The sequence below is a fragment of the Sorghum bicolor genome, chromosome 5, assembly GCF_000003195.3.
Source record: "Sorghum bicolor cultivar BTx623 chromosome 5, Sorghum_bicolor_NCBIv3, whole genome shotgun sequence".
In the NCBI taxonomy this organism is placed as follows: Eukaryota; Viridiplantae; Streptophyta; class Magnoliopsida; order Poales; family Poaceae; genus Sorghum; species Sorghum bicolor.
This window is the reverse complement of record NC_012874.2, coordinates 63,290,907-63,309,560: the sequence shown is the minus strand read 5'-3', so window position 1 is coordinate 63,309,560 and position 18,654 is coordinate 63,290,907. Positions and strand designations below refer to the sequence as shown.

General features: G+C 41.7%; 1 long non-coding RNA gene across 1 annotated transcript; it reads right to left on the bottom strand.

Moving 5' to 3' along the window:
• Positions 10,853-12,995, bottom strand: LOC110435811. Its single transcript, XR_002453657.1, has 3 exons — positions 12,625-12,995; positions 12,304-12,523; positions 10,853-12,116 (listed from the first exon to the last, which is right to left on the bottom strand). It is a non-coding gene; the product is annotated as an uncharacterized LOC110435811 (long non-coding RNA).

The window sequence follows — 18,654 nt, the reverse complement described above, 5'->3', positions numbered from 1 at the left end:
CATAATCGATCGTTGGGTAGATGATAGACAATATGTAGACGTGGTGTCTAGATATCTTGTTTGTCTACGAGTGCCCCCTGACGTGCGGGGTCGTGTGGTAGTCCGCATAGGTGATAGTTGTGTTGGTTCCTCTATAGTCCACCCTCCGTACGTAGAGCTAACATGAGCGTGGTCACGAAGGAGGTGACGGTTGCGTCTTAAAACCCTCATTAGTTGATGCCTCTTTACATGTAATTATGATATAGGGTTGACTTAACAATGATTTCTAGATGTAATTGCACTAATTAGAGTTATTCATTGGCGTAGTTATAGAATTACCTTAGATTCAACTCCCTAGTTTATCCATTGGCTAACTATTATTATGACTAGTAGATGCTCTGATGATTATCCTTATTTATGATACTTGATGATTATGCTATCACTATTATTTATTTATATTTATCTTGTGACCTCTGCCTGTTATTAGTAGATTATAGGACTTAGGTAATATCATTTATTCATTCTTATCAATATAATAGATACAGTTTAACCCTTAGCCTTCCCAGTGGTATAAATATAAATCGGCAACCTGGATACTTCCCTAGGTAAAATGCTACAACGGTATAATTATCTGTCCGCTTGCAGAACCCATTTAGTTTACAATTATATTCATATCTTTTATTTCTGCCTAGTCACAATAGTTCATATGAATTTATAAATTCCCAGCAATATAATTAGAGATGACAACCTACTTCATGTTTAGGAACATTAATAATTAAGGAGGTGGCTAGTTGCTACTTGACAAGTTAATTATATACCGTGTATTTCTAGTGTTATTACTAGGAGTAGGGTTTATCTCTGTTTTTAGTAACGACGGTAGTAAATGTCAACAATCATGAATTGGCATATATGAGTAGGAGGGATTGACGGGTAGACAGAGATAGAGGACACTTATGTGCAATCTTTTGTTGGCTTTAGCAGCACAGAGTGGCTGGGAGGTACACCATATGGATGTGAAATTGGCATTCTTGAATGGAGATCTAACTGAGAGTATGTGAAGCAACCTCCTGGTTTCATAGTGGGCAGTGGTGACAATGTGTTGAAGTTGAAAAAGGCACTTTATGGGTTGAGACAGGCACCTAGAGCCTGGAATGCCAAAGCTTGACAGAGAACTCATTACTCTTGGTTTTGTGAAGAGTAAGATGGAGCATGCTGTGTACAGAAGAAACAATAAGGACTCTTTCCTGCTTGTGAGGGTGTATGTTGATGATCTAGTAATTTCTAGTCCAAAGGTCAGTGACATAAACCAGTTCAAACTAGATATGAAAAAGAAGTTTAGTATGAGTGACCTAGGTCTTTTGAGCTATTACTTGGGCATAGAAGTGAAGCAAGAGGCTGAAGGGATCACATTGAGTTAGAGTGCATATGCTAGAAAGATTCTGGAATTTGCAGGTATGTGGAACTGCAATCCAAGTGCAATTCCGATGGAGGCTCGGCTCAAACTCTACAAGAGGTTGGAGGATGAAATTGTGAGGCCAACAAAGTACAGGAGCATTATAGGAAGTCTTAGGTATATTGTCAATATCAGGCCTAATCTTGCATATTCGGTTGGTGTTGTCAGTTTAGTCAAGCTCATTGGGGAGCAGTGAAACAAAATTTGAGGTACCAAAAAGGTGCAGCAGACTTTGGCAGCAAATATGAGAGAGGAGCTGCACTGAAACCCTTCCTGCTTGGGTATAGTGACAGTGACTTTGCTGGTGATGTTGTGGACATGAAAAGCACTACAGGGATAGTGTATTTCCTAGGCAGCAATCTGGTTACTTAGGGATCACAGAAGCAAAAGATCATGACGTTGTCATCGTGTGAAGCTGACTACATTGCAGCAGCAGCGCAGTCTGTCAAGGACTCTGGTTGAGCCGATTAGTAGGTGATTTGCTGGGAACAAAGGAAATGCCTGTGAAGCTGCTCATGGACAATAAGTCTACAATCACACTGAGTAAGAACCCTGTTCATCACGATAGAAGTAAACATATTGACACCAAGTTTCACTTCATTCGTGAATGTATTGAGAAAGGCAAGGTTGAGGTGGATTACATCGGCATTGAGGAATAGCTATCTGATATGTTCACAAAGGCACTTGGGCGAGCAAGGTTCACTGAACTTATGAGGGCTCTCGGCGTGATCAAGCTACAACAAGTTTAAGGGGTGATTTGTTAGCTAAATACTTGCAGCATGATTGTTTAGAGATTTTGTTCATTCATCTAGGTCGGCTAGGTTAGCAGGTTATGCATGTATGAAGACGTGCTCATGTCATGACATGACCTGGCTGCATCGGTTTGTTTAGCGCCACGGAACGTGTTGCGGCACGTGGTGTGCGTCGCAGTGAAACGACGTGCGTAACGTGGCATGGGGATACTTGGAGACGTGTTCCATGATCCTAGGTCTGTATCTCTATAAATAGCAAAGAGAAAAACCGAAAAGGCTGCGATATCTCGCAGCAGCAAAACAGCAAAACCTCCGTATTGTTTCATCTATTTTCTGTTCGTGGTCACCGCGCTGCCGCTGGTGAGAAACACGACGCAGGGTATCGCCTGCGCCAACACGGTATATATATACCCCATGCGTGTTTAATCCACCACCAGTGGCGCAGGTTGGGGCGTGCTCTCTTTGTGGGTTTGGGTCGGAGCTAGGAGCAGTCTCGGTAACAGCGGATCGGTTGAGAAGTTTCCTTTGCACGTTGGGGTTGGCGGCCCTCCATTAGCAGAGCCGTGGCGGCGGCGGCGGTCGCACTCTTGTTTGATGAGAATTTTGGCGTCGGTCTTGACCTCCTCCTTTTTTGTTTTCTGTCTGCGACGGTCGGGCTGGTACCTTCCCCGTTATCTCGTTCACCTTATATATACACTTGTCTCTCCAGCAGGTCTTGCCGATGCCGACCAGCTTGTCCATGTTCTCATTGGTCGTATCGTCCAGTGAGAAGCATCTCTCATCAACCAATGTATACACATATATCTAATGGAGTAGGGACGTCGTTAGTGTTGAGACTTGAGACAAACAGTTTTGTCAGCGTAGACTTGGCGGCGGCCACGACGTCGCGCCAACGCTCTGCACGCGCGGTCACCGCGTGCCCGTGCACTGTAACTGCTTGTACATGTATTTATACCACCAGTGATGCTATACAAACACTGTTGGCCCAATTGTGTCCTTCTACATGGTATCAGCTTAGTGCAGTTCTGATCCTGCCCTTTTCCTTCCGCAACCGCTGCTCTCGTTGCTCGCCGTTCCTTGCCCACCGGCGCTCTTCGCTGAGCCCTCCGTCCTCCGCTGCCAGGTCTGTTCCTCCACGCCATGGACTTGGAGGCCAACCCCCTGTTCGACGTCGAAGTCTCACACGCCGGCTCCTCCACCTCCTCCGAGTCCTTCACCTCTCCCACCCCCAACGACCCATCCATCAGTATCGCCCCTCCTCCGGCGATGGTTCGCCACTACTGGACACGGAGGCTTTGCCGAGTGTTTCTGGCACACGCCAATGGCCTAAAAACACTCGGCAAGAGCACACGGCAAAAAAACTGATCGGCAAAGGGGTTTTTACTGAGTGTTTTTTATCGAGCACTCGGCAAAAGCTTTGTCGAGTGACGACACTCGGCAAAGACAAAAATAAAAAAAACTCGAAAAAATAGGAAAAAAAATTTTTTAGAGGAAGGGCTGACATCAGCTATAACCTAGGACCTCTCTCACAAGTACCTTACACCTTATCCATTGCACTACACCATCACTTTTGTATATATTCCGTTTTGGCTCCTCATATATTATATCAAATCACATGTAAATTGATTATTTGAGCTTCTAAATGATTTCTAATCAAAAAGTTATCAACTACAAAATTTCATAACTTTTTGAGATCCATAATTTTCATTTAGGGAGTTTCTCCATCCGAGATCGTTTACAAAAGTTGAATTTCAAATTTGAGAAATTTAAACATAGTTTTTGCATGACAAGATGATTTCAAATCAAAAAGTTATCAACTACAAAGTTTCATAACTTTTGAGGACCTATAAAGTTTATTTAGTCAGTTTTTTCTTCCGAGGTAATTTCAGAAAATCAAAATTAAAAATTTTCAAATAAAGACGCAATTTTGAATGACAAGATAAACTCAAATAAAAAAGTTTATCAACTATAAAATTTCATAACTTGTCAAGATCTTCAAAGTTTATTTTTATTGTTTGGTCATTTGCTCATCTGACAGGTAATTCTAACATTTTTCACAAATCTTATATATATTTCTTATAGTTTCTAGAACTATAAGGAACTATAAGAGAGATGTAAAATTTGTGAACAAATTTATTTTCACTTTGTCAAATGAAGAAATGACCAAAATAAATATTGTAGATCTTGTAAAGTTATACAGCTTTGTAGATAAAAACTTTTTGATTTGAATTTGTTTAGGGCTTTAAAATTTAATTTAAAAATTTCTTTGTCGAGTGTATTTTTTGGCGATCGGCAAAGAAGATGTTTGCCGAGTGCCAAAAAAACACTCGGCAAAGACCCCTCTTTGCCGAGTGTTTTTCTTTTGGCACTCGACAAAGAAGCTCTTTGCCGAGTGCCCAAAAAAAACACTCAGCAATCCACTAGACACTCGGCAAAGAGCTAGATTCCGGTAGTGTTCTGAAGATGGGAACATCAAGTCACATGTTCCCGTCGAGCTCGATCTCACTGAGTCCAACTACACCTAGTGGCGCTGTTTCATCGACGTCTTCATTGGCAAGTTTGGGCTCCGATCCCACCTCTCCTCTCCACCCACGTCGACAACCACAGTGACCCTGAACAGTCCATGGCGGACCAGTGCATCCTTAGCTGGTTCTACAACACCATCTCCAAGGACCTTCGCGCCAACGTCTGCACTCCCAAGGTGATGGCGTACGCCATCTGGACTGCTATTTGCAAACAGTTTAGGGACAACAAACTCCACCGCACCGTCTACCTCGAGGCGGAGTTCTAGAGTCTTCTTTAGGGCGACATGGACATCACCACCTACACTGGCCTGCTTACACCGGCCGGCTGAAGCAGCTTGCCGATGCTCTGCGCGATGTTGGGCAACCTGTTCACGAGACGAGCCAAGTGCTTAACATGCTTTGAGGTCTCAACTCGAAGTATCGACACGTCGTCCCCGTCATCTCTGGCAAGATCCCGCCCCACACCTTCCACTCAGTGTGTTCGTACTTGTTGCTGGAGGAGCAGTATGACCAGGAGAACGACAAGGCAGATCACCACCAGGCTCTAGTTGCCACTTTCGGTGGGTCTGGACGTCGCTGTTCCTCCACTGCTTCCCCACCGAGCGATGGCAGTTCCGGTTCCAACAACTGCTCCTTTATGCCAGTTGCGGGGAGCACCCCACGTTCTAATTCCAACTGGGGAGGGGACTATAGAAGAATCAATAGGTTTATGAACTACCCTCGAACCCGATATATATATAGAGTGCCTCCACAGGTATACAATATCTAAGCACTGCACTTACATATAACATACCGCTCACCCATGGATCATGCATATTAGGATGAGCACTATATAATCTTATGCATAAACATAATAATAAACTAACTATACTAGGTATGTAATCAAAGTAGACTATGAACATTGCAATCAAGTGATGCCATAAACATTGTACCAGGCATACAAAGATGGTGGAGAATACAACAAGAGAGGGGCACAAAGAATTGTACCTAGAAGAAAACCACAATCTGGACAACGTCAGAAATCCAAGTTTATAATCTGCTTGCCTCCCTCTAGACCTAATCTAACTAGCTAAGCTCTAAAGCTAGAAGAACTATGAGGAATTAGGGTTTCTGGTTCTGGATGACTTGATCTCCAATGACTTATGCCTGACGGGGGCTCCTAGGGTCTAGTTATATAGCCTGGGAGAATCATTGTGAACCCTTGGATCAAACCGACCTTAACATATGGTGAAGATACAACCTAGGAGGTGGTGGAGGAACCCTAAAGAAGCTAGAGGTGATGCGGGTTGGGGGAGACCGATCGACACAAGGGTGGAACCAGCCGGCCTCCTTTGGCACCCGCTTTGGTGGGGTATCTACTTATCCTTCTAGAGTCTTCTAATATATATTTGACAATATATATTTGACAGAATAAGTTGTTTGTTATATTTGCCGAATAGATCATTCTTGATTGTTTTTTCAGAATAATCTTACAGAAAATAATAATTCACCAAAATTTGTAGAATTTATTAGTTTAAACTCTAAACCTTTTATGGTGACCTTAATAGCGCCCCTATGTATGTTTATTTAATTATAAATAGTTGATGTTATCCACCGCCAACAATAATCAGCAACCCAGAGCCGATCACCAGCTGATCTCTGTCAGAGTCCCGCGAATGGGATGCTGGCCCCACTTGGACTCACCTGTTCATAACTCGCTGGGCACCGTGACTCGAACAGCGAGGAAGCCACAGTCTGGCTCGACCCCTCCATTCTTTTGGAAGGACACGGGAGGGAATAACCCAACAACATGAAAAGGCACCTCAGTTAAACCCCCACACATGGGGGCTTGGGGGATCAAATCAGTGAGAAACGAAAAAGCTCCTAGAAGAAAGCCCCATTCCACCAGAGCCTCGAGGGCTATATCCACCGGACACGCTCGCGCGCATCCACTAGACACGACCACTACTAAAAAATCTTAATGGAGACAATAAAAAATGATTAATGGAGGCGGGTAACTCAACCGTCTCCAGTCATAGGCCTCGGTTAATTATGAACACCGAGGCGGGTGAGTTTGCTCGCCTCCAATAATCAATAATTTTTTTTAAAAAAATCAACAAGCCCATCGATGAGGCCCGTTGAGCCCATTTGAGGCGTGTGCCACCGCCGTCCACGAGACAGTTGTCATCGCCCACACTGCTATGTCGAGGGAGAGAGTGGGGTATGACGCATGCCCGCTGAAACGCCGCTGCCGTCGGAAGGCCATGGCCTCCACGTGTGGGGATTGCCTTCGCGGGTTGGGGTCCGAGGCCAGCCTGGATCCACCGCTGCGGCGTGAGGCCAGCCTAGGTCCGCCGTTGAATTGCGCGACCGACCTAGATTTGCGTCGGGGCGCGCTGTCGACCTAGATCCATCGCAGGGACGCGCTGCCGGCCTAGATCCGACACCCAATCGAGCTGTTGTAGGGCTGCCGACGTCGACTGGTGGCGCACTGCCAGGTGGGGGAGGGACGCCACTATGGGAAGAGGCTAGGAGAAGGGCACCGCTAGGTACAACACCACTGGGATTGTTGTCGTCGTGTGGAGCACCACAGGGAGTGGAGTGGAGGGGAGGCACAGGGAGGGGAGGGGAGGGTGGTGATACCGCCGAGTTTGTAGGGTGGAGGACAAAGTCGGGTTAGAAAACGAGAGAGGGAGAGAGCGCACCCATTAGAGTGGATGGGATGGGAGTGGGCTAGGGTTTGTGCTTGTATATATACTCTTAGTCAGAAACTGGGCTAATATGGGCTTCACCAATCGCTAGTGGGCTGGCCAATATTAATGGAAGCGGTTGAATTAAGAAGCCCGCCTCCATAAAAGTGGAGGTCGGGCAGGCCACTAGGACACGGAACATCACCCGAACCACCACAGTTCTCGAACAGTGACTTGGGAAGCCTTCCCTCCCTCGACCGCTTGTACACCCCCACTACAAGTTTCTAGTGCAAACCGAGCAACGAGCTCGAGACTGGACGTAGGAACGTTATGTCCATCCTTGCATAACCATCCAAGCCTTAACGTGCAATCACAAATTTAGTAATTGGTGCTGATTCAAAACACCGCCAGAACTCTAATTGGCTGAAAAAAGATGCAACATGGAAAAAAGCAGAAATATAAAAATACATCAAAACAGGAAAAAAAAACTCTATCTGGAACTAAAAGAAAGAAATCGACAAAATATATGGTAATAGGAAAAGCCTCATTCGTGACGAACAGTCTGTAAGGCAAAAAATAAATAAAACAGTCTGAACGATTTTTAGAAAGAAACAGGAAAGAAAATAAAGATGGAAGAGAAGAGAAATAGAGATATTGTTTCTTTTTTGGATTTGGATTCCTATTCACTACTCGGCCTTGTTTAGTTCTCCACCCAAAAACTTTTCATCTATCATATTGAATCTTTGGACACATATATATATGCATGAAGTACTAAATGTATACGAAAACATAAACTAATTGCACAGTTTGGTTGTAAATCGCGAGACAAATCTTTTAAGCCTAATTAGCCCATGATTAGTCATAACTGCTACAGTAACCTATATGTGCTAATGACAGATTAATTAGGGTTAATAAATTCGTCTTGCAGTTTCCAGACGAGCTATGTAATTTGTTTTTTTATTAGTGTCCAAATACTCCTTCTAACATTTTATGAAACATCCGATGTGACACCAAAAAATTTTTCACTCTCCAACTAAGCAAGGCAAAATAAAGATAGGAGAGAAGAGAAATAGAGAGAGATATTCTATCCTATTTGGATTAAGATTTCTATTCACTGCTCAGATAAAGGATTCTATTTGGTTTAGGATTCCTATTCAGATTACCTTGGAAAGACTTTTATATTTATATATACATGAGCACGGGTTATATATAAGTCCGGATGAAGAAAAAACTCTCTATCTGGTAGGTAGAGAAACACACAAAATGAATGGATGAAAAAATAGGCTGAAATTTTGCCTCTTTATTATTACTAGTAAATATGCCTGTGCGTTAGGACAGGAGGAAAGAAACGTTCGACTTCTTTGGCCGCGATAACTTAATCTTAATAGGTGACTTGATGTTGTGAATGGGTAGAAACAAGATACCAATGTTAAATATTTATATATTATTCTTCTTTTTGAAATTTTAAAGATTTATATTTTTGTATGATGATCATTGTATCCATACAATAGTAGTAGTTAATATGGGCAATAATATGTCAATGTTGTATTAATTATATATTGAATTAAATTACAACCTAGATAGGAATTTTTTGGTCATGGGGCACTAAAATATGTTGTGGTAAGTATCCTAACTTTAGTTCTCATATTATCATGTGTTGGTTAAGAAAGATATCAAAGTGTAGTGACTTATTTTAAGAATCCATAAAATATGTAACTATAATATCTTATTAAATTTGGCAAGGGTTGGGTCGTCAACGTGTTTAAATTTTCACATGTTAGCACTTGTCGAGAGTTGCATTGGTATATACGGATAATTGACAGATTTACATTGATATATGCATATAACTTAGAGAAAAATTATTTTGATTAGATTCAATGAAAATTTGCTTAATATTTTAGTTTATGATTTAATTGGTTAGACCATTGACCAATTCATATAATAGTAATAATTTATGTATTTAATTGAAATTAATAATTTAGTAATAGAAATATTTAATTATTAAGGGTTAGGGTTTCAAACGTAATATTTTTAGCTTTATCTTTATATTAAAAAAGCTTAATACTTTATTAGACATGAAAAGGCAAAATAAAATCACGGAAGAGGTAATCACTGACAGCACCATGCATGAGCGGAGGTTAGGAAAGTTATAGTCAAATATGTGTTTTTCTTTATTTGTTTAGAAAAGCCTAAATGCCATGATTAGTATCTTTTCGGATTATATTATTACTAGGTAGCATGCCCGTGCGTTGCTACGGGATAACTAAATTTTTATACTAAAAACACACAGATCGCACGATAAAATAACAATGGAAGCCATCAAATATGGGGCAAAAGCTCAAAATCCATAACAAGATGTGATTGGCTGTTTGTCTTGCGCAACCAAAATGAGTTCATGTTCAAAATCACTTCTTGGAACTCATAAAACAAAAGGAATGCATGGATCTGGGTACTGTAGAGTTACCAATTCAACTGGTACCTGGTTGATAGGTAGCAGCACACATCATTTCCTCAAAAAGTAGAATTATCACAATGCAACCAATTTTGTGTTATATTCAAGTACAATGAATTAAGCTTATTGTATTCCTAAGTTCTATACGACAATCAAGTCCTAATAGATTGTTAAGGGCAGAATTTCAACCCATCTGATATTTCCGATCCATGCTATGCTGGGCATATAAGAAATTACACAACCTATATGGTACTACATAGGGAAGTTTGTGCACCAGCATAATATATATACTGATAAATAACTGAGCACAACCATCTTAAAGTACAGTGGAAATTGCAAGATGCTCGGCATCAATGCATAATGACACAAGTGTTTTGTCCATTGTCACTACCTAAAACTTGAACGAAGACCCTACTGCAGTTCATCACCTGCATGTAAGTTAATATCCTTGTATCCTTTTGTGCAGATACTACCTCAGACAAATTATCTGCTTAAACACAGTATCTTAAACTGACCAGTATTGCTGACTTCTGACAACCAAAATCAAGTGTAAAAGTGGACACGATCAATGATGAATTGTTTGCTACATGCTAAGCTATTATTTTTGTAGTGCACTTCTACTCCTTAATGAAATACATGCTAAAAAAAGTAATTGTTTACTACAGGTTTTTAAAACAGACATGCGCTAATTATAAGCGACAATGTTAATCTGAAACCTATGCCAATCATATCAGGCCATATTTCTAGAATTGAGATAACTCCATATCCAAGAGCATGTTAGACCACATTTCAAGATCTGAGCCAAATCAGTACACAAGATGATAAGAATTGCTCTTTTCTGAGTGCTGCTTGAAATTCCGAACTATTTGATAAATGTAAATTTCAGAATAAAATACCAGCCATACTATCCTCCATGGATATAAGGCTGTGGTACTTAACGCAACCCTGTAGAGAAGCACAAAATAGTTTAGAATGAGCAAAAAGATATTTACATGTTGTTGTCACTTCATAAATTGCAGAGATGGAAAATAAAAAAGGAAATTCTGCTAGATATGTCCATCTGAAATCCTATTGATATAAGTGCCTCATTCACATCATAAGTCATATGTTCATTTGAAATAAGAAATAAAGGATAGATCAATCAATCCTATTTCACTGTTATACAATAGGAGATATGGACTAAGCTTTTTAACTTGATACACCTGAATGGGAAATAACATAATAAACATATATTGAAATGTTATTTAAAGCAACACTATTTTAGGTTTTCAGCACATGCTGAATCTAATTTTCTGTTGAGATTCCATACTGCCCATGCTGCCTGGATTGCTTCAAGCCTAGGATTGCCCATTGCCCATATATTATCTGAAACCACCAAAGAACATTCACTCAAGGCAGCTTAAATACTTATAAAGGAGCTAATGTGCTTATCAGACAGTGGCAAGATGTCAAAGGAATATAGTGAAAAATAAGTGACTGAATCAACAAAATTAGTATATGCTTATAGCAGTAAAATACAAAAATAGTAGATACATACCAGTAGCAACTTAATGAGTTAGAAATATGTTGTGACAAAAACAAGGCAAAAAAGATCTAACTAAAAAGAATTTCAGTTAGATTTATTTTCTTACATAACCTTAGACATCCTCCACTAACTTGATTAAACTTATTTAGGTAAATTGGACATCAGAAGATCATTCTACTTCTCCAAAATAAACCATTCATCAAAACAGAATCGTTCAAACAATAGAGAATGTTTGTGGCCAAATCAGAATGAGTATATTTTCCAGCAAATATGGTAGGCAAACTCCATCCTGTGGTTCATGGTATGTTGATGGAAACTGTCAGAATCTCGAAGCACTACAGAGCCAACCGAAAGAAAAAATTAGTGACAATAATAACCCCTAGATAGCGTATATGCTACGGAGTAAACTCAAATGAAATATACAATTTTAATTTATCTGCTACTCAAATATTGAACAAGAAGTAATATTTATATGATATTCTTGTTTATGTGCAATAGCCAATAGACCACATGATTTTGTTTTAAAATTACTCTGCGATTTCAGGTTTATGACTTTCTTAGACTTTCATGTCAGCGAGTGATAGAGGAACCATATTTATTTTTAGTTGAACCAATGCAAAATGCTTTGTCATATTATAAGACCGTATCCTTTGAAGATAAGATACATCAGTTTGTAGCCACTTGCCTAGCTTGGGCAGACTGCCGCTCGTTAGGGGATATCATTGTGCATATCAACTTAAGCTCTGGGAGGTTGCTCATACCTGTGGAGGAAGAAAACAAACAAAAACAGAGCTTGACATCTCACTGTAGCTCTAATGACACGCAAGGTTAACAAACTGTAAAAGAAAGTTTTTTACTCAACCGAGTATCAAATAAGCACACATCACTGGACATAAATTTGACAAACAAATTCAAAAGATTTCAGGGGAATTTCTTCAAACATGTTACCTGCGCTAGTATGTCGAAGTCCACACAAGAAAAGAAACAAATAAATACGACACGGTTGTTGCTGTGCACGCAGCCGGAGTTGATGCCGAAGCCGACTTGGCTAGCAGCGTCCGACCATGAACGGATGCTCGGCCCCAGAGCCTGGGCCCCTGGACTCACTGTTGTTGCCACTCTGCAACGCGAAGCACCCCATCTGAAGACGAGGCGAGCAGGCACGATCCTGCCGAATAATTTTGGGGAAGGGGCGGTGAGGCCATTAGAAGGGGCTGGGTTGGATAGGGAGGCGGCGGGTGGTGCGTGCGACCGCACCTCTTCCCTTACCCAGTGACGTGCTTCACTGGCGATGCCGGCGCAGCCGAGGCGCTGACGAAGGGTGAGCTAGGACATGGCAGCACGTCGGTTCCACTCCAGATGCGAGGTTGACCTCCTCATGGACTGCGCCACCGGGTGCGCTACCGCCGAGGTCGCCATGCTACGGCGCAGACATGGCTTCAGCCGAGGTAGAGCGTCATGGTGTTGGGCGGAGTCGCTATGGGGCAAGACCGTAGCATGTGTGGTGGAGGCCAGTCGTGCCCTAGCGACTGATGGCGTGCACTGGTTGTGTGTCCGGTAGTGTGATTGACGGCGCGAAGAGGAAGGAGCACGCGGGCAAGGAAGGATTGTGGGGAGGAGATGGATGGCACAATCACACGGGGAAGGAAGGATCGCGTGGGGGAAGGAGCGCCTATTGTGTGATTGACGATGCGGCGAGGGATCGCATGTATGGGCAGACGAACGAACCAAAATAAAGTTGCACCAAAACATGTCCACACTTTATTCTTTTTAGTTGTAGTATGTAGTAGAGTAGTAGAAGATTGACGTCGACAATGCCATCCTTACCCTCAAGACGAAGCGCCGCAAGCTCGCCAAGTTCTGGCAGCAGGTCTGTCTCCCCCTCCCCTGCCGTGGCACCCTGCCCTATCTTGAGCTACGGATGGTCCGTCGCCCTCGCTGGTGTCGAATTCTGGCCGTCCTCACTCACTGGCAGATTTTTAGTGGTGGTTCTAGAGAGGTTTGTACAAGCGATAGACAGTACCTGTTCGACAGTACAAAATAAGAATTCTACAAGTGGTTTCTCGAGAACTGCCTGTGTTAAGAATTTACACTATCGATTGGCTTTGTAGCGCCGCCGCCTGTGTTAACTATTTACACTATCGGTATGATTCGTTTCTAAAAATGTGTTACACAAGTAGCTTTATAACAAATCCGCTGGTTGAAGGTCATTTACACTGGCGGGTTGTATAGACTAGCTGTCTCTGTTAATATTTTTTGCATAGGCGTACGCTTATAGAGACCGTCAGTCTAAATGTTTTTTAAAAAATTCAAATATTGGTGCCATATATATTTATACCCACGCTATGTATATCAGAATTTCATGTTTCCTCAGAGCATCCAATTTTTATAAATTATGGGCTCATAAGAAAGATCATATTCAAATATTTCTCCATGATGAACAGTATCCAATGGAGTTGCAGATCACAATAAATCCTAGTGCATCACACCTAAGTGGTGAACAATTCCGCACATCATTGTAAATGATCCCATGAGTACTAGTCTAGCTAATAATACTCATTGTTCAGCTCTAGCATGTCAATATCTATGAGATCTTGGTACTATAGTTTTGCTAACTCACCATCGTGATCAAAATATTTTCCATCCTTGTCAATTATTTCTTTGAGGACGAAACAGCAATATTCATCGTAAATGTTCATGAGATCTTCATCCAAAACATGGTTATCGGTTGCATCAGCACAGTTGTATACATGCAAAAAAAGCCATCGCACATTAACATGCTAACCAACATCAAGATGGCATCAGTAATGACCTTCACGTGTGACATTACTTACTTTCTTAGGGTTGTTCGTGTATCGACCGTTGTGTCTGACAAACTCACACACATAGTACCCACAATGCATTGATCCTAGTGCTTGCTTGTGACACTATATAACAAATCAAAAGTAGTAATAAGTGCTTGTTTCAAGTATTATATATAGTAAGTGCTTGTTTGAAGTAGCATAGTTCAACTACAGGCAAAGGGACAAGATATATCAAGCAACCAAAAGAGTATTTAATTTGCCCCTTGCCCAATTTCCATTCTTAGCAATACATATTGACATATTCACCCCTTCAATTGGGAACGCGGGGCGGCGCTCTCAGCTACTCCACGATAGCAAAATTATTTGTGGTCGTTGGATCTCATGTTTTACGGCAAGATTTGGTCCAAGACTCTGTTTACGGTGTGCTTACGTGTGATATTCTAGAACCATCGTGCCATACGGATCTCCAAAATATCTCTCTCCACCTCCCACCCTCGCGCTGAGTAAAAAAAACCCCGAGTAAAAAAAACCCGACCTCTCCTCTTCCCATCTTCTCGTCCCCTCCGCCACCTTCCCTCCTTGTCCAGCCACCACGGCGCGACCAACCGCCGCGGTGGCCTCCTCCTCACTGTTGTCCAGTGCTTTACGTCGGCGGCAGCTCCGTTCTCCCCCGCGTCGCACACATCTCTCTCCACCCCGCTCCTGATGTGCAGCGTGGATGGGTCAAGGCCATGGCATGGCTGGTGCAGAGCAGAGGCATGGCCTCGTCCCCTCCGTCGCCATCCCCTCCCCGTCCGACCTCCACCACGGCGTGGCCAAGAGGTGCGGTCGCCGCCGCCTCCCTACTTCCTGTGCTTTGCGCCGGCAGCGGCTCCGCTCTCCTGTGGGCCGCACATGTCTCTCTCTCTCTCGCCTACTCCTGGTGTGCCTCAGCGTGGATGGGTACCAACCATGGCGTGGTCGGCGCAGGGTAGAGGCATGGCCTCCAGGTCGCTCGTCCTCATGCTCCCCCTTCCTCTTTCTCCCACTGTGGCCACACATGGTGGCTGCACCCGGTGCAGATTTGGGCCTGGACGGTGCCAGGATTGGTAAAGATTCACTACTACAATTTGGAACACGGGGCTGCGCTCTCAGCTACTCCAAGATAGCAAAATTATTTGTGGTCGTTCGATCTTATGTTTTACGACAAGATTTGGTGTGAGACCTGCTTCTGTTTCCTCTTATTTTTTTATTTTTTTTTCTCTATCTGATTTCTCCTAACATTGACTATGAATCATGGTCTATTGTTTGCCCTATAATGCCTATAGCTCCAATGTTTGCCTTCTCTGTGTTCATCTCTGTGAGGATGGCACCAATTGTCAGTTGCTGCCTCACTATCGCTATTACAAAGGTCCTATAATCTCTCCGGTTAGCTCCATAGGAGTGTGTGGGTCTGCTATTTTTTCCCTTCTTGAGCCTATGATGAAGATCCCATACCCATTGCTAAAGAATATGATCTGATGTTCATTACCTTGTGAGGTACTAGGCATGACCTTCTACTTATGTTATGCAATTTCTGAGAGTAACCCAGTTGTCAAGAATGCCTTGAGGCTCCAAGTTGATGAACAAATGATGATCGGTATGTTTCTGAGGCCTCTAAAATATTTTGTCTTCCTTCTACACATCCAGTTGTATGTGCCCCCAACTTGAGCTCTTGCCTCTTGCAAATGATGGTATTCTCAGTGCGTGTCATTGTGCCAAACTACAGGAGATCAAATGCTACCATTTTTTATACGTATATGAAGCTGCTCTTATTTGCTATATTCTTCTATTGGTAAGTATTTAGAATTTATACCAAAATGTAAGTGCTCCTCAAGAAAAGTTACATGTCAATTGACAAGTATCTTTTCTAAATTGTGTAGTTGTCAATGTAAATGTGCTTTGCAAACTTATTCTAAATATTTGTGGTGTGACAAGAAAAAAGACCTCTGTCTGCAGACTGGATACAGTTCTTTCTTATTACTTCTTCTGGTATAATAAATGATGAACTTGGTAGGATCACATTAAGTTAATGCCAAATTTACAGTCTATTCTTTAAAATTGATGCTAAATCTATTTTGTTGGAATTCAGAATTCCAAATGGAAACAGATTAATGCGTTCCATGATCTACTCCTGCCAGTCCAGTAGTTTCTTCTGTAATTTCTACATGTCCTGTGCAACTTAGCCTACAACTTACATATTTAGTTACTATCAGAGGTTCAATGGTATTCTCAGCACATGTCATTATGCCTAACTACAGGAGATCAAATGATGCCATTTTTTTTACGTATATGAAGCTACTCTTATTTGTTATATTATGTGGTCACCTTTAAAGGGAAATATTTAGTATTGATACACTTTTATGCTATTCTGAAGATGTGGCCGGTTGCAGAGAGTCAATAGTTTTGCAGCTTCCTAAGTGAGGCCTTCCCTTTCTTCCCTGCTATTTCTTTGTTTTACTTTTTCTTGAAGAACAACTGGAGGGCAATGCATCCAAAAAGGTAGAACGACCACTCTTGGTAAGGAAAAACTCTTTCAGTGTAAATTTTTTAATATCTCTAGGTTTTACTATGTACTCTAATTGACACATTCTATTTCTGCAATACCCATCTGATGATAATAAAGAGGTCAGAAATGTTGATTCTGCTACTCTAATATCTAGATTTGTATTTTAGAATACAAAATGATTCCTACTCGCTTTAGAAAGTAGTATATATTAATTCCGTAATGCCTTTTGATTTGCAATTGTTTTGGTTCTCCTCAGCTGGTAGATAAATTATTAGGCACTATTCGGATAATTAGTGCTCCTCAAGACCAGCTACATGTCAATTGACAAGTGTCTTTTCTAAATTGTGTTATTGTCAATGTAAATGTGCTTTGCTAACTTATTCCAAATATTTGTGGTGTGACAAAAAAACCTCTATATGTCTACAGACCGGATACAATTCTTTCCTATAGCTTTTTCTGGTATAATAAATGATGAACTTGGTAGGATCACGTCAACCGCCATATCACTACTACAGAAATATTTAACCGTGGCGGGCAAAACAGGTTAACCGTGGCGGACACGGCAACCGCCACGGATGAAAGGCCACGGTTAATTGTTGCCTTAACCGTGGCGGTTGTCCAACCGCCACGGTTAATATATTAACTGAGGCGGCCGCTATTAGAAAACCGCTTTGGTTAATGGCTTTAACGGAGGCGGCCTTTATAACGCAACCGCTTTCGTTAACATTTTAACCAAGACGGTTCTTTTTAAAATGCCCGTCTCCTTTAATAAATTAACAGAGGCGGTTTTTGTAACTTGCCCGCCTCCTTTAAGTGTATCCAGAGTAAAAAAAAATCTCATTTCAGTTTATTTTCAAATTTGAATCCAAAATTTGTTAGGTTGAAACATATACAAAGCAAAATACATATGTATAAAGGATGACCACATTGAATCTGAAATTTGCTAGATTGGAACATATACACAGCAAAAGACATAAGGATAAGCACATATATTACATCCATATATGTCATCTTTATCATTCCACGGTCCATGCATGTCACAAACTATGTTCATATTACATCAATGTACATAATGTTCATAAAAAGCACATCTAAAATAATGTTCACTCAGAAATATCCGGCAACCTATAGTCGTTCATATCTAAGCCGCTGGTTCTCTAGTTGCGTAGCTTCTCGAACCTCTCTTCTGTCGCTAGCTCGCTCCCGATATAAAAGAACTGTCCGTCAACATGACAACATTGATCCGTGACAAACTTACAAATGTCAGCTACTGTTTGTGTGATGTTCCTTCGATCAATTGTTTCTTTTTCCCATCAATTTTGGGATTTCTGCAGCTGCCTCCAGCTATTGTTGAATTTCCCGCAAGCCCTGAGGTACTCACAAGCATAGTACCCACACAGAACAGGTTGCTTAGCGCACTGCATGCATGTATGATGAAGGTAACACATGAGAATTATGACTGGTAGTAGTATCCCTACAAGACAACCATCAATAGTAGTAGAACTAGAGGCAGGCGGAGTAAGTACCAGGAAGTCTCGCCTCACCACCAGTTTGTGGCCATACTTTTGCTTGTCTTTCTCAGACCTCCGATCATAGCAGTTGGGGTCTTCCACGTACTTTCGGTAAGCACTGTATGAAAACTAGTGTCAACAACAAATTTCATACGTACTTTGAGTGCATGAGGTGTGTCGTCACTTACTATCGCAGGATACTTTTGAAATGCTTGTATCCTTCTTTGTTCGAGTGTCGTGAAGAGTCGAATACGACAGCCTTTCCATCCTGAGGATAGATCATAAATACAATCCAGTGGCCCATGGCGCCCAAGCTGTACCATTGAAATAATATTCATCTCAAATTTTCAAATATAACAAGTGACAAACCTAGTAGCTATTGTAAGTATCGTTTTGACTTACCCAAACTGGTGGGCGGCAAGAATGCAGCCATTTCCCCTGATCTTCTTCATGGCTT